The sequence below is a fragment of the Sapajus apella genome, unplaced genomic scaffold (assembly GCF_009761245.1).
Source record: "Sapajus apella isolate SASKATOON/1434 unplaced genomic scaffold, GSC_monkey_1.0 scaffold55, whole genome shotgun sequence".
Lineage (NCBI taxonomy): Eukaryota > Metazoa > Chordata > Mammalia > Primates > Cebidae > Sapajus > Sapajus apella.
Genome location: NW_022436995.1, coordinates 2,790,723 through 2,815,769, shown reverse-complemented (window position 1 = coordinate 2,815,769; position 25,047 = coordinate 2,790,723).

Below are 25,047 nucleotides of genomic sequence, written 5' to 3'. Positions count from 1 at the left end.
AAAATAAAATATCTTGAAAACACTGCATTCTTGCTACATATAAAACCATAGTCATAATAAATAAAAAAGCAATATTGCTATATTTACTGTAATTAGATTTTTGAGGCTGTTTTTTACATAATATCCTCTTTTTTGAGGCCTCAAGAAAAACATTTTCTCCATTTTTTAAGCCAAAATTTGTTGTCCTTTTCACAAGGCTCTCATATATTTTATTCCACTGACATTGTGAAGTGTGTGTGTGTGTCTGTGTGTGTGTTTGTCCCTGAAAAATACACATTCACATTTGTAACTCAATTCTAGTAACACTAAAGGGCTATAATGTATAATAGTGGGGATGGAGAGGGCACCACTCTGCTCCCATTGGTTTCCATTGATTACCCAAATTACTGATGTTTCAGGTTTCATTTAGAAGAACCTCCTTTCCTACCTCTGACTCACTGATTCAGTCACTTGAACTGAACTAGAACTATCTTCTTTCATCTATCTTCTTCCATTCACTCAACAAATAAAAGTTGAAAGCCTACCCTCTCAACTCTGAGAGTCAAACCCTCTCAGAGGTCTTGTAACTATAGAGGTTAAAAAAAAAAGTGGAAAATTCCTTCCCTTCATAAAGCTTATAATTTAGAGAGAAGGGAAAGACAGCAAACAAACAAAAATTGTATATGTCAACTGGTGTTATGTACAATGACATTTCTAAAGAGATCAAAGAAATGTGGAGAGGTATGTTTAAGGAAAATGCTATACATGGTATTCATGAAAGACATCTCTGATTAGGTGACATGAGTAGGAACCTGTAGGAGGAGAAGGTTTGAACTGTAGGTATATTGGGAAAACATGCTTGGTCTACTCAAGTAAAGCAAGGAAGTCAATGTGGCTAAAGTGAAGCAGATGATAGTAACAGAAGAAAAACCATCAGATTATATATAGTTTTATGAGGCCTTTAGCTTTTTCTCTGCATGCCATACTAAGCTGTTGGAAGGCGCTGAGCAACAGTGTTAACATTTGATTTATGTTTCTAAGGATCATTCTCAGTGCTGTCTGGAGAAGAGTCTTTAGGAGGGCAATGGTGGAGAATGGAAATCACTTTAGATACTACTGAAATTCTCCAAGTTGCTAGAGAACTTTGGAGCCTGAACAACTGGTATAGTGGAGTTGGCAAGTATTGAGTTGGGGAGACTGTGAAAAGAGCAGGTTTGAGAGGAGTATTGAGAGTTTTTCTTTCTTTGGACATGCAAATTTTGAGATGCCTAATAGACTGCCAAGCAATTTCAGTAATCATTTGGGTAAAAAGTATAATACAAGGAATAAGTCCCAATTGGAAATATAAATTTGTAATCATCAAATTTACAGATGATTTTTAAAGACATGAGAGTCCACATAATTTATTCAGACAGCATTGGCAGAGAAGATGTGGAAACCACATCGAAATTTAAAGTTGGTGAATAAAGGGGAGCCAGCATTTTTTTAAAAATTAAAATTATTGATTAGGAGAAAAAGTAAGAGAAAACAAACTTCCTGGATAAAATAATTGATCAAGTGATGACATCTTAGTTTGAGTTCCCTTGAAAGCAGAGCCTGAGATAAGAACTGGGAAAGGATAGTTTATTTGGGACATTATCATGAAGCCAGAATGAGGGAATGGCAAGAATGATACAGGGAAAGATCAGCATAGAGGTGCATTATTAATCTGGTTACCACAGTGGAAACTAGGGCTTCTGATAATTATCTAAAGCTCCCCTTCCCCAGTTCCCATTCTCCATTGATGGAGGATTGCTCTCTGGAATATTGACTTCTGTATCTTACCAGGGTTCTTAAGTACATGGGCTGGTATGGCTTCATGAAGTCCTAGAGAATGAAAGCAGAATAAAACCTCGATTTAGGTTGAGGTAGAATAGTTCCAGAATAAGTCTGAATTTTCAAAGCACTGTCTAATGCTGCGGCAGCTGAAATCAGAGCTGGCAAGAGAATGGGATGCGGGGATAGATTACGTGACACTAGGGGAAATTACTAAAATATCTGACCCAAAGTAGCTAATATTAGCATTTTACCTTTACAGACACAGCAATGGATTTATGGCTGGCTGAGTCTTTGTCTCTGAGTCTCTGAGCCAGAGTCTTTCTCTAATTTTGTTTTAATTTGTCCTTTAAGGAAATTACCTTTGTTTTCTAGTGGTTCATCTATGAATATGTAAACTCTTGAGCAAATAAAAACTATTCTATTACATGGAAATCACTATAGCCATAGGGAAATGTCAATAAAAGAGAATAAAGACAACCTGCAAATTGGGAGAAAATATTTACAAAGCATACATTTAACAAGGGGCTAATATCTAAAATATATAATGAACACAAACAACTCAACAACAAAGAAACAAATTACCCAATCAGAAAATTAGTCAAGGATCTGAACAGACATCTCAAGAAAAATACAGAAATGGCCAATAGATATATGAGAAAATGCTCAATATCTCTAATATTCAGGGAAATGCAAATTAAAACCACAATGACATACCAACTCACATCTGTTAGAATTGCTATTAGAAAAATGACAAATGATAACAAATGTTGGCAAGGATGTGGAATAAAGGGAACCCTTATACACTGTTGATGAAAATGTAGCTTAGTGCAGCTATTTTGGTATTATGAAGATTTCTCAAAAAACTAAAAATAGGATTACCATATGATCCAGGAATCCCATCTCTGAGTATATAGTGAAAGGAATTGCAATTAGTATACTTGATAGATGCCTGCATTCTTTTTATATCAGCATTATTTACAATAGCCAAGATACGGAAGTGACTTAAGTAGCCATCAATAGATGAATAAATAAAGAAAATGTTATATGTATACACAATGGACTTAAAACAGAAGGAAGTGCCATCATTTGTAACAACATGGCTGAAACCGGAGGATACTATGCTAAGACAAATAAGCCAGGTACAGAAAGAAAAATACTGTATGATCTCATTTACATGTGTCATCTAAGAAAGTCAATATCATAAGAACAGAATAGAAGGGTGGTTACCAGAGGCTGGTCAGGGAAGGAGGAGAAATGGGGAAAGGGAAAATATTTACCAAAATGTTCAAAGCCTCAGTTAGACTAGAGGAATAAGTTTGAGCGATATATTGCACCACATAAGAACCACGGCTAATTATACTGTATATTTCAAAATTATTGAAAGTACGGATTTTTAATATTCTCAACACTGAAATAAATTGATTAGGTGGTAGGATGTTAATTAGCTTAATTAAACTTCTACAATGAATACATAGAACAAAAATCACATTGTACCCCATAACAATATATAATTATTTTTTGTCAATTAAGAATAAATAATTTTTGAAATGAAAGAGAAAAAATATGAATGTAGATAATCTTAACACTCTTCTGTCTTTTGATCCAGTAACTGATGACTTCAGAGTTGCTCTCATCTTCATGTTTCATAACGATGGCTTCTTTAGTCTGAGCTACCTCGGTGTTCTATAGCAACTCTCATTTATAATTAACTTAGCTTGAGCTGCTTTTCTGTTAACCATTAAGAGAATCCTGACATATACAAAGAATTCTGTCATATATTACCTTTAAAAATATGTTTTACTTTCATTTTTATATGTATTCCAATTCCTTAGATACTCATTCTTAAGTATTTAGTATTGACATTATAACTTAAGAATGTGCATAAGCCACTTAGTTACAAAATATAATAGGTTATAAACTTTGTATAAAACAACTATATATACTTTATAAAAATAACTTTTAAGATAAAGCATCATGTAGTAGAACTCATGTTATATTAGCTATAGCTTTATACTGCATCAATGAAAATGATAAAAAAAATTGCTCCATTATGGGTAGTGCTTCACTATAGATATAAATTTACTGTAATAAATATTAATATAATAAATATTATTTATATATTAATATTAATATAATAAATATTATAAGGTAGATCTCTTCTTAAATGCACCCAATGAGAATATTTGGTGGTTGATGTGGTAAAACAAACAAAGCAAATCAAAACTTATAATGTAGTTCTATAGATTAGACCTAAAAATTGCATAATGTCGAAGTTTCAAGTTTTGGAGAAACAAGGGACTTAATTATTCAATGAGAATTTTCTTTTCATGGATAACTGGTTTGTGTAGATGGAGAGGTAAATCATTTTGAGGTAATGACCACTTTTTCTAATTTGCTAAATCAAAGTTATATGATATATAGTTTTAATACTAGATTAAAATAATTTTATTTTATTTTAGTGTTCCTTTTGGGGGGCACTTATGCACAACCAAGTGATTTGTGACAAATTAAAATAACAGCTGGCTACTGGATGATATTGAGTCTTTGGCATTAGACACTGTGTTGGTGGCCTGGTCCCCACTTAGAGTTTACCTTGGGCAAGGAACTTAGTCTCAACTATATCCAATTTATAGAATGTGTGTGTATTTAATGAGTTAACATATGTTTACCAGCACCTTGAAGATAGTAAGTGGACAATAAATATTGTACAAATATTTGTACAAATGATTATGATGAATGATAATGGTATTGAAGACCATTTTAATTCTTCTATATAAAACCGGGCTTTGGGACTTTTATTCACTAAGATGTTAATGAAGACACACTATTTTCTTCATCTTACTTTTCTCTCTGCCTTGATTTTCTTCCTTACTATGCAGTATGATATCTGGCAGTAACTTATTTAGAAAAGACATGTGTCATAAATCTTATTGAGACTCGGTATGTCTAAAATAACTTTTTTAATCTCTTTTCTCGCTTTAGTGATTGTTTGCTGGTTTAAAATTCCTCTATTTATATATATTTCTTCTGATGTGTTCAGACCCCTGTACCAGGATACCACCCTGTCCCATGAGATTGTTAATTCAGGTTCCAGTTTATCTCCCAGGTCTTTATTTCCAACTTTTCTGAGATGTTTGCCAGAATAAAGTTGGCCCATGTCCAGGTTTGACCTGTCATTATTCAGAACTTATATTAGGGAAAGAAAAACATGGAAGTATGTATAGTGAACCTGTCTTCCAGCGACCAGACCACAACTGACTCACAACACAAAATGAGGTTTAAATGCGGTGTCTGTCTTTGCCACAGTCTGTACACATCCCAGATATTGTACCTGGAGTTTCTGTTGAATGCTTTTCTTTCCTATTTATTGGAATACTAAAATGCATTTGCAAAAGGGAAGCTTTGTGTTGAGTCACAGTCTACTGTTTTGTGGGGTCAAATTATATTATTTCTGTAGAATTTACAGACTGAATGTTGAACTTGTTTTAAGTATAGCATAATTAAGGCAATCCCCTCTATTTACGCTTAGGATACTCATTTATAAAATTACTTCTTATTTTTAAAGACAGTATAGGCTGTTTTTGATGTATTGGTGGATAAAATGAAACGCTGATATCGGTGAAGAGCTATTTCCTTGAAAAGTGCCTCAGTCCCCTGCTTAGGGAGGGAATATTTTCACTGGTATTATGTGTTCCATATAGATAATTTCTATAATGTTGTCCTCAATACGGGCAGAATTCATGTATGGTGGAGCTAGTTTTCTTTTCTTTTCTTTTTTTTTTTTTAAAGGAATGTAAAAAAAAAGGGTTAGTTCTTCAGTCTTTCAAAGATGTGTTTGACTTTGATTGATCAACTTCTATAGCAAAGTCTGCAGGACAAATCACAGAAATATTTAAGGAGTGGCCGTATGGTTTTTCTAAGGGCATTATAAGTTCAGGAACATTTAAGACTTCTGTTCAAATTTCCTGGACAGGGAGAACAGTGATTGGCTAAATATAATTGCAGCTCAGGATATATGCAATAGTACCACTCAGAGATAAGGTTGGAATGATTATTTTGGACCATGTTTTAGGAGTCCTTTGGCAGAGGGGTTTAAACTAAAACTAGAAATTAGTGAGGAGTTAATAAAGACCTTTGAGTATAAGAGTTGTGAAGTGAAAATGACATTAACCTGGCATATATCTAGGATGAATGCAGCATGGAGATTAAAGGAAAATGGAAATTAGTTCAAAATAATTGCTGCAGTTTCTAAATAAAAGAGTTGACAGTAAAATTAAACATGAAGGTGTATGTGGAAAAACACTGTAAAGAAAGAATCCTTAAGACTTGGTAAATAATTAGCTGCATGGAATGTGGACTTAGAACTATACAATAAATTTCCAAGAATTTCAACCTAGATAACAAAGACAACGGTGAGAACGGAGTAGAGAAAATTCAGGTATAAAAAATAATGTTCAAAAAGTTAAGTTTCAATATCACTTTCTGTTTTCGTTTTTTGAGACAAAGTCTCACTCTGTCACCCAGTCTGAAGTACAGTACCATGATCTTGGCTCACTGCAACCTTCGCCTTCTGGGTTCTAGGAGAGTCACTGGGAATACAGGCCCATGCCACCATGTCTGGATAATTTTTGTATTTTAATTCAACACAGGATTTTGTCATGTTGGCCAGGCTGGTCTTGAATTCATAACTTCAAGTGATCTGCCTGCCACAGCCTTCCAAAGTGTTGGTATTATAGGGTGAGCCACCCCGCCAGACATGAAGTTTCACGTTCACTTTTGAAATGAAATTATCATTTCCCTTAGGATACATTGCAATTAATATGTTAACAGTGAAAAGCTTTCAAGCAGTTTGCTGGAAATGCAAGTCTTAAATCCAAGTAGAAATTGATAAGGAATATTTTATTTTTTTGAGGCAGGTTCTAGCTCTGTTACCCAGGTGGTAGTGCAGTGGCAGGATCGTGGCTTATTGCAGCCTTGACCTCCTGGGCTCAAGCAATCCTAGTTTTTAATTTATTTTCCTTTGTAGAGACAAGGTCTCACTATGTTGCCAGGCTGGTCTCAAATTCCTAGGCTCAAGTAATCTATCCTGCCTCCCAAATTATTGGAATTATAGGCATGAGCTATTGGGCCTGGCTGTAAGTAATTTTAAATTACATTAATAGATAAATTAAAAATATAAATCTGTGTAGTTAGCATAAATGCAAGCATAAGGAAAAGAACTAAAAATGGGTTTAGGTAATAAATTAATTAAGCAAGTTTGAAATGTATACCATTAATCATTAAAAGTCATTTGTATTATTGTATGCAAGTAACATGCAACATGAAAATAAAAGGTGTTTTACTGACAATAGTAAATAAAATTAGTTTGAGACTAATTTAAGTTAAGCTAGGCTACTTATTCAACACCAATAAAAAATTGAAGCAAGATAAAGACATGAATAAGTACAAGGTTTTGATCCTTGCTGGGAAGACTAAATATAGTAAGGATGACAGCACCCTTAAGTTAATATACAGACAAGTTGTTTCTACTTAACATCCTTGTGAAATATTTCATAAAACTTGCATCAAAGAAAGTAAACTCCTGCTGGAAAAGCAAGCAAAAGTTCTTTTTTTTTTTTTTAATGTATTGACAGTAGACATGCCTTTGATATTTTTTGAAGTACAAATTTAACTTCTCTAACATGTGCAGTATATTTCAATAGAAAACATAATAATCTACGTTTTCCAAAAATTAATATTTCAAAAATTAATTCAAACTTTTATACTAAGCTTAAGTGACGAGATAAAATCAGCAATGAGAAAGTGTTTCATTAAGCAAATATTAGTATAATTAAATATGAGAATAAGGACAATGTGAAATAGATCTGATACCACATCATAGCATTTTCTGGATAAATACATAATATATATATATATACCACATTATAACGTTTGCTGGATAAATATATAATATGCATATATATAAATATATATATAAACATAAATATATATAAAATAATCAAAAATCATTTTTTATGATGAGGATATATACAATATTTTTAATAAATCAGAAGGATGGCTATTATATTCTAGTACTCATACTATTGTATACATGGATACAATAAAATATAATGAAAATAAATATTAAAAGAAAAGCAAATAAATCAGGAAAATATTTATAAACATAACAGAGAATAGCGCTTATCCAAATGCAAAAATGTATTAAGCTACGTTAATCTAAGGGACAAATCATACTTGAAAAGTATAAAAAGAAATGTTTGATTGAAATGCGTAGCTTATTGTTAGATAGTTACATGTCTACCTATGCAAATATTTTGTGAGCTTTCTGAGTCAGAATTTATAACACACTAATGTTTTTATCCCAGAGCAATTAATAGAATACCCAAAATATGCTAGTTCAGTTGAACAAAGTGGACTAGTTCAAAATATAAAGGAAACTCATGTTCTCAATAAAAAATAAAAAATAAAAAGCTATTTAAAAATAACACTGTATAAGAACCAGTAATTTTCTTTGAACAATGGAATTACTCTCACAAATTTAAGGAAATGAAGGATTGTTTGGATATTATATGCAGGAGCTCATATATTCAAAGGAAAAGCCACTGAATTAGGCTCAGTAAACGCCAAGAGTAATACAGCTCTGGGGATCTTCACATTGAAACTAAAACACAATTTTACGAGCTGTGCATCCACCAAGATAAATCTGTTAGAGTCATTTTTAGTCTTTAGGTCAATGTTTCATGTTTAATGAAGAACCTGTGTTAGGCTGGCCTACTCGAACCATGTGGATGTAGATAGGAAAATACTGATTTTGCAAAACTTCTGTTAGTAGAACAGTGAGAAGGATACTGAACAGCCCAAAGCAATAAATGCTATGTATAGATTCAGTTACTCACCCATTTAAAGTAATAAAGATAAATTGTATATAATTTAGATATACTTACATGTTGACAGTAGCACTGTAAATCTCGTCAATGTTTTAGGAGAGCAAATTTCTTATATGTAATATGTCCTAAAAAAGTTACTCATATACAGTATTTCCAAAATAAAATACTCCTTGGGAAATGTACTCCATGGAACTTGTCCCCCATTTCCTCTATCCCTTATTTGATCAAAATATTCTGAGAAGTGATATTTATTACTGTAAATATGAAAAAGAACTCACATGACCAATAAGACATACCTAAGCAAATTGATTCTACGTAATATGAACTGGTAATTCTGAAAAATAAAAGTCTCTCAAGAAAATTAGGCAGGAAAATGGGGTCTGGAGGCAGGGAACATATGGCCAATTTACACTTCAGCTATGACAGGAAATATCCTCTCCATAGGGTGTAGACCAAGTAAATAACTTTGTAACTTTTTTTCATTCTCTTCATTTATATAGGGCTTACCCCAAGTAACAAACAGAATCATCTAGAGGGTATTTAAACTCCCCAAAATTCCTTAATGGGGCCCTCAAGCCCCTGTGCTCATGGGCTCTCACACTGTGGAGTGTACTTTCATTTTCAGTAAATCCCTTTGTTCCTTCCTTACTTTGTGTATTTTGCCCAATTCTTTGTTAAAGACACCAAGAACCTGGACACCCTCCACCAATGACATATTTTGGTGAGCCAGCCAGGAGGAAGAGGTAAGCCCAAAGTTTGGGATTTATTTTTCTCCTGTCTCCTTTTCCCTTCTGCTCCATACTGGGGAATATATCTTTCTTTCTTCTCTCTCTCTCTCTTCATTTCCAACTCAGGACCTGTGGAAGTTCAGTCAGTGTGGTGGGAAAAATTTTAAAGGAAAAATTATAGTTATAGGAAATAGTCACAAACCTTCTTAGAAAGCCCAGGGGTTTGCATAGCTTCAGTAAAAGGTTCAGCAGAAGGCAGCTGAATTCTCTTAAAAGCTTAGGGCATAGATTCATAAGAATGTAAAGGAGTTTATCTAAATAGCTTGTTTATGCATATAGTCTTAAGATGAACCTTTGATTATTCACAGGTACATGACTGCTCTCTACTAAGGTAGGTTGTCAATGTCAATTAACCTCTAGTGGTGTTTACTCAAGACCTTTGCATTTAATCTGTGCTAAATAAATGTGAACTTCAGTGGCTGATCAGGGCCGTGGCTGCTAACTCTTTATGGGGCCATATTTTGGTAGATAAAAGATGAAGGCCCAATGTAGGCAAGAAATTTTAACGGTATGTATGTTGCCTCATAATTAGTCAAAAACAAAACATTGGTAGACCCTTCTTAACCCACATCATGGGTTAAGAGAACAGTGCCAGGAGGCCTTCACTCTTCTAGAACTGCATCATTTGTTAGGTCCTTTTTTTGTGATTTAAAGTAAAAGATGCACTGATTACAAATGTATTTCCCATGATAAGAGCTCTTTCAAGTTCTACTGTAAAGGCTACGGATAAACAACAGACTTTTAAATTCTTTTGTGAAAGTTATGATAGAATTGGCTAAACAAATAAGTATCTGTGCAGCTGCTGGCACTGTGGCCTACAAAAAAAAATACAACAGATGAAGATGATAGTAATTCAGTTGTAGGGGATTAACAAAGAGACTGCTTAGTTAAGTGAGTAAACTCTTTAGCTCATTCTTTGATCTATTTGATTTTAGGAGATTTCGCTTGTGGGGAACTTGGGGAAGGAGTATACTCAAAACTCTTGGTATTATCCTCCCAATAGTCATAATAATAGTCTCCCTGGTCCGCTGTATTTTCTCAAAGGCTTTAAGTGCTTGCATGCAGCTATCTCTAGAATATCATGTGTTCTCTCTTCAGTTGGAATGACAAGAGCTGAAAGGCTGAAAGAAATATGCAACCATGAGGACACAGTAACTCATGAATGACATGTTGAGACAGGAAACCCAAAATAATGGTAACTAAGAGGGGTGCTACTGCTCTAAATTTTGGTCACACTTTCACCTAAGGGAGAACCAGACCAATAAGGGGGAGTTTTTTAAAGTAAAATTCTGGGAGACCATTGTTTTGGACTAAACTTATTCACTAGGCCCCAACAGATCAAACCAAATCAAAACAGAGTCACTTGTGCGTAAACTTTAAGATAACACATAAGTTATAGAACAAACCAGGTTTTGTTCCTCCTGCAAATTTCTATAACAAACATTTTTGATAGCATAGGTATCCACCCCATGAGGTTCCCAATAAATCTTTTATTCAAATTCATTTCCTCTTGCCTAGAGACCATCAAGCTTCAGATAATTATGCAACAAAAGTTCCAGCCAGTTCCAAGTGAAGACACTACCCCTGACCATCAAGAATCTACCTTGCCACCACCAGACAGAGCAGGGTGAGTGTACCATGTTCCATAATAGGTGGGGACTACGCCCCAAGCCAGCAGGAAGCAGATACAGAAAAAATGCCATCAGTCTCTCTGCCTCCCATAAAGATTGATGGGAATCACATCTCTCAGAGGGGAGATGAGACAGAAAAAGAAGGTCTGAAGGCAGGGAACATAAGGCCAATTCACATTTCAGCTAAGATAGGAAATATTCTCTCCATAGGGTGAAGGCCAAGTAAATAACTTTCTAACTTTACTTTATCCTCTTCATTCACATAGGGCATATCCCAAGTAACAAATGGAATTCTCTAGAGGGTATTTAAACTCCCCAAATTCTGTAATGAGGCCCTTGAACACCTATGCTTGGGCCCGCTCCCACACCATGAAGTGTACTTTCATTTTCAATAAATCCCTTCATTCCTTCCTTGCTTTGTTTGTGCATTTTATCCAATTCTTTGTTTAAGACACAAAGAATCTAGACGCCCTCCACTGGTAACAAGAAGAGACTACAGATTTCCCCCCTTATCTGAGGGAGATACATTCCAAGGTCCCTAGTGAATGCCTGAAACTGCAGATACTATCAAATCTTATATACTGTTTTTTCTGTACATTTATCATTATGATAAAGTCTAATTTACAAATTAGGCACAGTAAGAGATTAGCAATAAATAATAAAATAGAACAATTATAATAATACTCTAATACAAGTTATGTGAATGTGGTCTCTTTCTCTTTGTCTCCGTCTCAATAACAGCGTACTGTACTGTACTCACCTATATTTGGACCGTGGCTGACTATGGGTAATTGAAACCACAGAAAGTGAAACTGCAGTTGAGAGGACTGCTGTATATTTTATCATTTTCTTCCTTAAAAGGTTGTTTCTTTTTGCAATACTATGGGTAATACAAAGTAGTAGCACTTCCCTTATGGCCTGGTAAGCTTCTCATACACCAAGCCTTCCACAGATAATAGCTATACACTCTGGACACATTATTAAAAAGCAACTGTCTGAAGGGATTAGAGAATAAAAAGCAGGAGATAGAGATGAATTTACTTTTTGATAAATAGAGCAGCAGTAGAGTATCCTATTCTATGACTTGTATTCTGATGACAGTTCCCAGGTCTGTGCCATGAAGGGTATCTAAAGTTCCAGTGAAAAAAAATGATATTGCTATTATGAAAATGAGATGAGTCAGAATCTCTAACTAGTTTCATCTTTGAGAAAACACTAAGGTGATTAGCTTTTAGTATAACCCTATTTTCAACTGATAGCTTTTAGTTCTTAACAAATAAAATCACTTCTAAGAAACCACAGCAGGGCCACAGGAGAACCTGGCTACCAAAAGGCCTGGCTGCAGCATTTTACCCCAAGTTTACTTATTCAGGAATTTCAATTCAATTCATTTATTGAATGAACTGAGCTTCAATACTAAACAAGGCTCATTGCCACTTCCTGAAGATTGATGAGGTGATTGTGAAAATTAGTGAAATTTTGATATATCTAATTGCTGAAGGAGTCCAAACAATAAATATGTCAATATGACCCATTTTCTTGTTAAATCAAGGGTATGCATAATAATTTCCTGAAAAGCTCTCTTAAAATACCCTGGATCATATGCCTGTCTCGATTTCCTGATTCTGATTTAGGACATGTGAAGGTGTGTCAGGCAAGCATATTTTTAGAAAATAAAAAATCTCAAGATGTAATTATGAAGCATAACACATTTTGAGAACTACTGTTGTAGATTATCACCTGCAAGCATAAGAAGATTCAGTATAGAGTTTGATTCAGTACAGAGATTGAGGTCCTCAGGGAAAGGGAGTTGATACCAAATTCAAAAGATTATATTGTTTGTCTTAGACAGTTCAGGCTACATAACAGAATACCATAGATTGCATGACTTAACAGAAATTCATTTTATCACAATTCTGGAGGCTTTGTCCAAAATTTGTTTCCTGGTGAAAGCCCTCTTCCTGGCTTGCAGACAGCCATCTTCTCACTTTGTCTTCAAGTGAAGGGGGCGAGAGATCTTTATTTTATTTTTTAAAATCTACTAATTTCATCATGAAGACTCCACCCTCATGACCTCCTATGCCACTAATTATTTCTCAATGACTCATCTTCAGATAACATCATATTAGGGATTATGTCCTCACATATGAATTTGGGAGAGAGGGGGACATAATTAAGTTCATAACGTAGTTTAATTTGTATTCTCAGTATGATTCAAGATGTCATTAAATCAAATTATCCAGAGTGGGTTATAGTAAAAAACGAACTATCAGAGTATCTTTTAGATAAAAGCAGTGCAGGCAATTCTAGCACCAGGCTTGTAAATCAGTGCAATAGAGAAAAGTTATAAAGGGAGAAAATCTATAGACAAAAAGTATCAATTGGGGAAGAAATAGGAAGAGGGAAAAAGCAAGAAAGCAAAATAAATACAATATATTGACAATAATAGAAAAACTAATACCAAACAAATATGTAATTATAACAAATAAGTACACGTTAAATAGAAGTATGTTTTTTATTTAAACATACTCATATTGCATAAAAAGGTTTTTAAAAGAGATAACCAAAGATATAAAATTCATCTAACATAGGTAATTTGATGGGTATTCAAACTTGCTTTACATTTTTGCTTTTGCAAAATTCTAACAGATTAAATAAAAATTAAGTAATTAGTAATAGACTATTATGCAGTTATAATAGGTAAACATGAAAAGATATTCCTGGTATACTGATGAGTTAACAGTTGACTATATAGCACTAGTTATAATTGGCTTTCAAGCAATACAACTAAAACCAATGCTACTTGATTGATGCAGAGTATGTGGAAAGACTTTTGATGTTCTCTTACGTACACATTTGTATTGTTTGAATTGTCATGACGTACATGTACTATTTCTTTTAGAATTAGTAAACACAGTCTGGATGCGGTGGCTCACACCTGTAATCCCAGCACTTTGGGAAAATCACCAGGTCAGGAGTTTGAGACCATCTTGTCCAACATGGTGAAACCCTGTCTCTACTAAAAGAATACAAAATATTAACTGGGCATGGTGGCACGTACCTGTAGTCCCAGCTACTTGGGAAGCTGAGGCAGGAGAACCTCTTGAACCCAGGAGGCAGAGGTTGCAGTGAGCCAAGATGATGCTACTGCACTCCAGCCTGGGCAACAGAGAGACTCCATCTCAAAAACAAAAAAAAACAAAACAAAACAACAAACCAAACAAACCAGTAAATACAAAAATATTTTTATCACAAAAAGAAATAACTAAAATGTAAAAATTAATGAATTTTGAAAAGTAAACACAGAACAGATGAATAAAACAAAAATTTCCTATGATAATTCCAGAACTACAAGCACTAATAATATTTCAGTGAACCATATTGTATTAATCTGTGTTACCAGTGCCTAACACAAAGCCTGATATACAATATGTGAGCAATACATGTATGTTAAATGGAACTGAACTAAGATGCTACTGTGAACATTTATATATCATGTTAAATAATAAGGTTCTATATACCGCTTACAATATTTGTAGTCATTGCAATTATGTAGCCAAATATAACTATGTATACACTGTTAATAAAGACTAAAAGAGAATCAGGAGTAATGGAAATATTTGGAATAATGTAATTATTATTTCAGTAAAAAAAACATTTATGCCGTCTTTCTCTGGTCCTATTCTATGTGCTTATAGCAGTAACAAAGGCAGCCAGGTTCCTGCCTTTCCTGGATGCTGCAATCTAATAAAGAGACATAGGAGAAATAAAGAAATAATAAAGGCGATAATTACAGATTGGTGTAAATTCTATAACAAATAATCAAGGAGGGCCATTATGGGACACATGTGCTAGGAGAAGAATTTAAAGGAATAAGTACAAAGACTGTACAAGTGATGGCATAAAGAAAATTCACTAGTAATAAATAAAGTAACTATCAGTGCTTTGGGAGAGAGGAAAAGTAGCCCAAGTAACAGAAATGGGAAGTTAACAGGTAATCCAGGAATTTGCACACACAATAAAATATTTGAATTTTGGTCAATGTGTAATTTTAAAGCACTGAAGGGTTTAACATAAAGTGACATAATTTGATTCACATTTCGACCTTTCAAAAAATATACATTTTAATAAGATCATTCTGGCTCTTCTGTGAGTTCAAAAGATTTTGAGAAGTGGAGGCAAGGGTAGAAAATAAGAGATCAGTAAGGAAATTACAATTGTCCAAGTAAAAGATGATGTTTTTGATCAAACGGATGCAATGGAGAAAGAAATACATGGATAAATTAGTGATGCATGTGAGAGAGGTCGGGTGTGGTGGCTCATGCCTGTAATCCCAGCACTTTGGGAGGCTGAAGCTGGTGGACCACAAAGTCAAGAATTCGAGACTAGCCTGGCCAAGACAGTGAAACCCTGTCTCTACTAAAAATACAAAAATTAGCCGGATGTGGTGGCACACCTGTACTCCGAGCTACTGAGGAGGCTGAGGCTGGAGAATCACTTGAACAGGGAAGGTGAAGGTTGCAGTGAGCTGAGATGGTGCCATTGCACTCCATCTTAGGCTACAGAGAGCTAGACTCTGTCTCAAAAAACAAAACAAAAAACCCCAAAACAGATGTATGTGAAAAGTGGCTAGGTTTATCTAACTATTGGTTGTAGACAATGAGAGCAAGAAAGGAAATAAGCACATAGAAACATTTACTGAACTATAAAGGCAGGGAAGAAGAGCAAGTTCTACTAGATAAAATCACAGTTTATTTTAGAAATATTGGGGTTGTGATTCCCAATTAGATATTCAACTGGAAATGCCAAGTAGACTATCTCAATTTCAGTGTCAATGCCTGGCCTGTGGATCTAAATTTGGGAACTATGACCACCCAAAGTCATGAGGCTAGATGCTATGCTGTTTTGTTTTTCCCATGGTTAAAAAAAAAAATCTCTAGCTAATACATATAGATAGGTATATATTTGATGAAGGCAAAAAGACAGATTTGATGAATTTTTTTCTTTGGCACAAATACATTGCTTTGCCCATATTAGGCTAAAAATAAATATTTATTAAATGATAATATGAATAAATTTTATTTTTATAGAGAAGACTTTTAGGCATACTTATAACATTTAAAATATATATTACTCTATCATTGGACAATTAATAAGCATGACTCTCTACAAACTATTTTTCTGACACTTATCTGAATACTGGAGTACATTGTTTTTTCAATAAAATAAATACCAAGGAACTTCTGTGTAGGTTTGAAAGGCACAGATAATGACTTTACTGTTATGGCAGCTTCCTGCTTTGCATCAGTAAAATCTACTCCTAAGACTAAAGCCCTAAGATGTGTTCATCTGTAGTCTCCCTTGTGGTTTGAAGGACATCTCCCAAGATGGCTTTCCAATGATGCCCTTCAGTTGTCTATTTGGTCAGCACCCAAACACCATTACAAATCAGTTTCATATTTACCTTTCACTTCACTCAGCAATCTGACACAAAATGATTTTGTTGTTGTTACTGTTATTGAAAAATAGACATCAGATTAGTTCCTTAATATAGAACCACTATGTGGCTGCAAGTCTATCTATTAATCGTTATTCTACGAAAAACAATGACATATTTAGGTGTTTCAGTTCTAACAATCTTCAGAAAAAGATTTACTTTTCTTTTGTAACAGAAAAATATAAATATCTAAAACAAAGTTAAAGCTCATGAAAAAATCTTTAGTACACAGGCTTATCATTTGTTTAAGCAATAATACCAAAACCTTCCTGAGACATAAATTTGCCTCATGTTTATGAAAATATGCCATGATTTATGAAGAATTTTAAACTAACTTATCTCCAATGTTTTCAGCCATCCTTTTCATTTCAGATTTGCAAACCAAAGCATATATTCAAAATCATGAATGTTCCAATATGCTTCTATTTGATTCTTGGAAATGCCAGAGCTTTAGTTCCAAAGAGGAATTTAAAAAAGATATTTAATAGAAGAGAAGGGAATCTTGTGACTGACATATTTTTACTATAACAAATTTGGCCAACTGTTTTTCTTAGAGGAAGATTTAAAAATTCATGAATGTAACTTTGGTTATGAAGTTTAAATTTTGCTCTGTGTTGAAAGTAATGTTGACATAAATATAAATCAGATTATCATTGAAAAGCTTTCTAAATTATTCATATATAAGTATTTTAAATAATAAAATGTTAATATGGTTAAGCCTCAATTGACATACAAGTTTATCCATTATATTAAACTATTAATGGGCAAGAATACATTATTCAATGATAAGTAATATAATATGCTATTAAACTATAATTAGTAGTTTATAATTTGTTATTTTCTTGAAATTTAGAAAAATTGTGCTGTTAACTACTCCAACACTGAATGATTTCTTTGCCCTCTACAGTGTTCAGTGTGCCTGCTGCATGTGTTAGTGATGTGGTTTATCCTACAGAGTTCCTTATTGAAAAGACCTTGAGTGCCTATAGCGCTATTAAATTTTCCTCTCTGATGGCGTAACCATCAATAATTACAACCCACTGATTTTATCACCTTTTTGCTTCCCTCTTAAGCCAGCTTAAATTCCATGGCCAGTTACTATAATGTCTTCCCTTCCTATAATTTCAGCTCTCTTGTCTTGCTCTTGCTCTTGTCTTTGCCACGTTGACTTGGGGAAAACACAAGTTCTGGTTTATGTCTACAACCCCTAAGTTGAAACTAAAAACAACAAAAATAAACGCACAACCATGTGGATTGCTTTTAAATTCAAAGGCAATAACCTCAAAGAAGCTCTTAAGGCTGCCCAGCAATCACACTCCATTACAGCGGTAAAATGCTCTCCTGTTGTCATAGATATAGCTTATATCCTTTCCTTAAACTACTCACAATTTTTTCCATCCTATTTTCTGAGAATATAAAGGCAGTCAGAAGAGAATGGTCGACACTCCTGCCCTCATAGCTGCCAAACAACCAGCTTCTGTACTCTCTCCTTCCTTTACCACGGAATAATTATCATTGCCAAAAATAAAACCATCTCCTCCACTGTGCCCTTTCAGCCAGTCAACGACGTTGTTCAGCAGCCTCCCCTGCTTCTGTACTATTGCTTACTGCCCCTCTTTACTAGATCATTTCCATCAGCATTCACATGTCTTATAATTTCTCCCATTTAAAAAAACAAAAGCAAAAATGATTTTTCCTTTACCTACACGTAGAGAGTACATTTTTGTTCCTATTTATAACAACACTTTCAGAAAAAGTGGTCTGTATTTTCTGTCTTAAGCTTTTCTGTTCCTTTTCAAACTTGTTAAAATGCGAGCTCTGAATGAAGAGACCCCCGCCCCACAAACAGGCTTTGTGTGAGCAACATGGCTGTTTATTCACCTGGGTGAGGGTGGGCTGAGTCAGAAAAGAGAGTCAGTGGAGGAAAGTGGGATAGGATGGTTTTATAGGTTTGGGGTAGGCAGTGGAAAGCTACAGAAGTTACAGTTTAGGATGGTTTTTGCAAGCCGAGAGGGGGTCGTAGGTTGGAGTCAAGAGGTTGACCAAGGTCAGTTACAAAGTCCAATTGCCTTATCAATTGAGGTGGGAATAAGGAACAACAGAGAATGTCTCAAAGTTAATTAGGTGCCACAGGGGTTGATCATTCTTCCTCTTTTCATGGTCTTCCAGTTACTTCAGATTTTCTAATACTGGGAGACCATCCAATGGTCAAGGAAGTTGCCATGGCATCCATGGCACCATCAGTCAGCATAAAAGTCCTTACAAAACTTATATCAGCCAGGCTTTCATCTTCACAACTCCATAGAAAATGTTCTTTTGAATGTCATCAATGTCTTCCACATTGAGAAATCCAGTGTTTATTCCCCTGTCTTCAGCTGGCTTGACCTCAGCAACATTTGACATAGATGATTAATCTGCTTCCTGAAATATTTTTTTTTCACTTCCTATACAAAGGACACATTTTAACATGGCTTTTTGTTTTACTTCATGGGCCACTTCATAATATTCTCCACTGGTTTCTCCCCCAATCAACTTATTTTTTTATGCTTGGGGGATCTCAGATTTTGAATCTCCTCTCTTAGCATCTCTAATTAATACAGTAGTCCCCCACTTATCCACAGTTTTACCTTCCACAGTCTCAGTTACCTATGTCTATAGGGTCTGAAAAGATTAAATGAAAACTTCCAGAAATAAACAACTCGTAAGTTTTAAATTGTTGTGTTCTGGGTAGCACAATGAACTATCTCACATGCTTATATATTCTTTTGAAAACTAATTAGGATCTTTGTCAGGTTTATGACCCAGGAATGTCTTTTCTCAAGCATCTGGAAGCCATTTGTTTGAAATGTAAACAATAAGGAAGGTAACCCCAGATTCCAGCTTCTATGGGAATATAAAAGGCTAACCTAGGTGAACATATGACTCTAAGTAGTGGAATACTTCCAGTTGTAAAGAAAACATTAGTTTTCCCTCTGAATAAGTACAATTAACTAATGCAGATTATCATCCCCATTGCCATGCTGACTTTAGGATGAACTATGACAAATGATGCTGTCAAATCTTCTTTCTGAAAAACTAGTAATCATTTATTTTGAAAACATGTATGTAATGACTTGGGTCTGCTTCACTATATACAAAAAAGGCTGAGTTATTTTTTGTCTTTGCAATCTCTTAGCAGATTGTACTATATGTCACATTCTGATTTAAACTTATTCAATAATAAGCTGTTTTGTTTCTCTATTACTTTTGTGGAAAGGATTTTTGAGTTGGGTGGAAGTAGTAACTGTATGAAGCAACTACCACTGCAGGACCAGAAAAGGATAATGATGATATTAAAGAAAACATAAATCTTGGAGTCCAAAGTTAATAGGGTGCTTGTTTCCTCACAACTTAAGCAACAAATTATGTTTTCTTGCTTCTGAGTTTTTGCTTTTCTAATATAAGAAAAATGGTAGAATATTTTTAATTTTAATTTCTTTCATGACAGAATTTTGTATATCTTCAGGTGTTTAAAAGCCATTTTTATAGCTTTTTCTGTGAATTGTTTACTTCATTTTTTCTCAGGCTTTTGGTTTTTTTTGCTTTTGTCCCCTCAATTTTAAAGAACAATATAATTTTCCAAACTTTTAAAATTTTATATAGTGCTAACTATACCAGGAAAAGACATATTAAAGAGCTTGCTTTCACACCTGGGCCAAAAATTTAGAGGAGGAGCACACAATGTCCTTGGCTTATATGGCAGATATTGAAGGGGAAAGAAAGAAGTTCTTCCAGAAAGACTGAAACTCTTTGATCTATTTCTCCCTTTCACTTGAAAATTCTTCTGATGATAAATACAAGGCTTTGGGATACAAATTAACACAAGAGAGTACTTTCCTTGTAGAGTCCAAACATAGTTTGCATATAGCTGCGTTGTACGGTGAATTGATGTAGTCAGTTGTTTCCTGAAGGTATTTTTTCTGGAGGATTCAGCTATTTTCTGGAAAAAAGCAGCATATTTATATATCTTTTTGAGATGACTCATTCTCTCCAAAAAATGCTATGATAAACTCATCCAGTATTTAAACAGAAACTAATCTACAAATTGTGTGACATTTAAGCCACACAGTTGAATCTTGGCATGAAGTCATAAGCTTTTGTGGTTTGCATACTCATAATTATCTATATATTAAGAAATACCCCAGGAATCTCTATGCTTAATATGGCAAACTTATGATGTGGTTAGCCTCTAACCACATTTCAAGACCTTATTTTGTTCTTCTGTTTCTCAGTGGATTTCTTTGAAGGCATACCCTGGAAACAGAAGTTAAAAGAGGTTAGGCCATGTCTAATTAATGTCATATGTCTTATAGGGTAGGATCAGATATCTAAGCCAGATACTGATTACAAAAATCTATGAGATAGTAGTATATAAAAGAGATAATGAAATAAGCACAATTTGAGGGTAGTATATTTTATGATTCATCACTGAAATGACAATCATTAATATCAACCTAACAAAAATTTGGCAATCTGTTGTGCATTGCTTTGTGCTCGAGAGTTTGGTAAATACAGAAATAAACATGGCAGAGTCCTTCCTCTTCCTCTAAAGGATGCAACACTAGGTACATAAAACAACTGAAAAGAACTTTAATGCAAGGTATAGTCTGTACTAAATTTGTGACAAACTCACAACAATTCATAAGAAGGAAATGTTACTATTAATAGGGAGAATTATGAAAGTATTATGAAATGGGTAACAGAGACATAGACTCTCACCAGAAGGAGACATGAAGGGAAAGAATGAATAAAGTATACTAGGTAGGAAAATACTAAAATGTGTAGAAAATTGTGAGTACTTTGCTTTTACTGGAGTTTCGAAAACATGAATAGAATATGGTTGTCATAGGCAGTTGTATAATCATGAAGGGCTTTGAATGACAAGCTGAAGATTATATCTTTAAATTGGAAGACAACAGAGAAGCAAAGTTTAAAAATGCAAAGACACATGATATGAGATGTAAAATACCCTTAGCAATGTAGAAATCCAAAGACAATTTAGGCTATTATAATCCAGGTAAGCAGTAATAGGCACTTTGCCTGCATCATGGATCAACAATTTTAAAAAGGAGAATGTCTGTTTCATGAACATTCCCATTTTGAGATCTGTGGTTCTTGACCACCAGCAAGACACATAGGTAAGAAAAGGATACAAGTACCAAGGCTGGAAGATGAAGTGATGAAAACTATTGACCATAATTTAAGAAGAATATGACCTGTTACAGTAGATGAGAAACACTGAATGGTGTCCCAAGTCAATATTGTTCCTTCTGTTGTTGTTGTCCATATTTACCTTAATATTATTATTACTGTGTATTTTCTTAATTAGTTTAGATTAGACTTTAGAAAATTTCCTCTGTAATGCTAGGGTAAACAATGTCCAAGAAATTATGAGTAAGTAGTATAATGAAAATAAAAGGTATTGTAACACATGTAGATCAACTAGATCTTGCCATTTTTCCTCAGAGTTTTTTTTTTCACATCGTTACAAACTCATTAAAAATTGGTTTTAAAACACTCAGATTGAGATAAAATTGAAATATAAATGAAAAATAACCCACCCATAAAGTGAACAACTGGCAAATGTTGACTTATATATACACTCATTTTACTGTCATCACAATCAAGATAATAAACATATCTATCACTCCCAAAACATTTCCTTTGTTTTTTTGTAGTTGTGATTGAGACTTTGTAAAAAATGTCCCAGAATCTTATCTACCTTGGCAAATATTGTATATACGCTGTAGAAAGGTGTATTTTGCTGTTTTAGGCCGTAGTGTTCTATAAATGTAAATTACGTCAAGTGGTATACTTATTTTTCATTTGTTTTGTCAATTATTGAGAAAAATGTTGAAATTACTATTCAAAACTGTGGATTTGATTATTTCTACTTGCAGAGCCATCTGATTTTGGTTTATGCATAATTAGATGCATTATTGTTTGGGAATGTTATAGCCTCTTAAAGTGACCCCTTTATCATTATGAAACAAACTTCTTTATTTCTGGTAATGTCCTTTGCTCTTAAAATTACTTTGAAAATAATATAGCCACTGACAATTAATTGTATTTAGTGTTTGCATAGTATATTGTTTATGATCTTTTTAATTTTATCCATTTTGTGTTTCTTATATTGGAAGTGAATTTCCCAAAGGATTCATATACTCTGGTCTTGCTTTTTATCCAATCTCTTTGAAGGATTTCCTTTAACATTTCTTGCATTTATTGTACTGTGAGCCTGATGGTGATAGATTATATTCACTTTTGTGTAACTGTTTTTATTTTACATCCATTTTTGAGACATTTTCACTGGGTATCTTAGTTAGCTCAGGCTACCACAACACAATCACATAGACTGGGTAGCTTAAATAACAGAAAATTACTTTCTTACATTTCTGGAGGTTGGAAGTCAAAGACAAGACAACAGCATGGAGACCTTCTGGTGAGTGGTCTCTCTTTGAATAGTAAGATGGCTGCATTCTTGCTATGTTCTCACATGGTAAAGAGAGGGGGAGCAAGAGAGAGAGAGAGAGAGAGAGAGAGAGAGAGAGCACGCTCTGTCACTCTTAAAAGAGCACTAATTCCATCATGAGGGTCCTATCTTCATGACATCATCTAAAACTAATTATCTTTCAAAGGCCTCAACACGAATGGATGTTGAATTTTACCAAGTCTTTTCTGCATCCTTTTAGATAAACATGTGATTTTTGGTTCTGTTTATGAGATGAATCACATTTATTGATTTGTACATGTTGAACCAATCTTGTATCCCAGGGATAAAGTCTACTTGATGTCTAGGAATACAACTAACGAGGGAAATAAAGGAGTACTACAAATGGCTACTCTAAGAAATCAGAGATGACACAAACAAATGGAAAAACTTTCCATGCTCATGTATAGAAAGAATTAGTATTGTTAATATGGCCGTATGACCCAAAGAAATATATAAATTCAGTGTTATTCCTATTATCATTGGGGTTTTCACAGAACTAGAAAAAACTATTTAAAAATTTATATGGAGCCAAAAAAGAGCCCAAATAGCCAAAGTAATCCTCAGCAAAAAGAACCAAGCTGAAGACATCATGCTACCTGACTTCAAACTATACTACAGTTCTACGGTAACCAGAACAGCATAGTACTGGTACAAAAACAGCCACATAGACCAATAGAAGAGACTAGATAACCCATAAATAAGGCCACACACCTACAACTATCTGATCTTTGATGAAATTGATAAAAACAAGCAATAAGGAAAGGATTCTCTGTTCAATAAATGTGCTGGGATATCTGGCTAGCCATATGCAGAAGATTGCAACTGAACTCCTTTCTTACATAATGTACAAAAATTAACTCAAGGCAGATTAAGTACTTAAATATATGACCCAAAACTATAAAATCCTGGAAGTCAATCTGGGAAATGACATTCAGGACATAGGCATGGCAAATATTTCATGAAAAAGACATCAGAGGCAATCACAACCAAAGCAAAAATGGACAAATGTGATCCCATTACAGTAAAGAGTTTCTGCACAGAAAAGAAACTATCAACAAGCCGACAACCTACAGAATGGGAGAAAATATTTGCAAATTATACATCTGACAAAGGTCTAATACCCAGCATCTATAAAGAACTTATTCTTTGTTTTTATCAATTTCAACAAAGATCAGATAGTTGTAGGTGTGTGGTCTTATTTATGGGTTATCTAGTCTCTTCTAATGCAGTAACAGAAAACCAAATACTGGATTTTCTCACTTATCATTGGAGGCTAAATGATGAAAAGACATGTACACATAGAGGGGAACAACACACACTGGAGCCTATTGGAGGGTAGAGAGTAAGAGGGGGGACAGGATTAGAAAAAATAATTAATGAGTACTATGCTTAATACTTCGATGATGAAATAATCTGTACAACAAACTTCCATGACACAAGTTTACTTAAGTAACAAACCTGCACATGTACCCTTAAACCCAATATGAAAGTTCCAAAAAAAAAAAAAATTAGGAACTCCGTTTGTATAAAATAGTAGGATCCTACAATCAGCTTGGAGGACATTGGAGTTATAATCTAATCTAATCTTGCCTCATAGCACTGAAGGAAAATTCAAAGGCATACAGGTATCATGCACGCAGGTAATAATATCTGACCCATTTCACTAAATGAGCAAACCCAATGACAAAGTGACAGTGGCCTTGGTGAACTGGAAAAAGTATGCCCAGTATAAAATCCAAAGAAGCAGTGGATTGTTGATAAGAGGAATATGAGAACAGGATAACCATGTCTGAGTTTTCAAAATCAGCAGGCAATTTACTCTGCGTGTAAGATTGTGTGTGTGTGCGTGTGTGTGTGTGTGTGTGTGTCTGTGTGTGAATTCCCAAGTTTCTAACTTTTGATCAAAGATTATTGT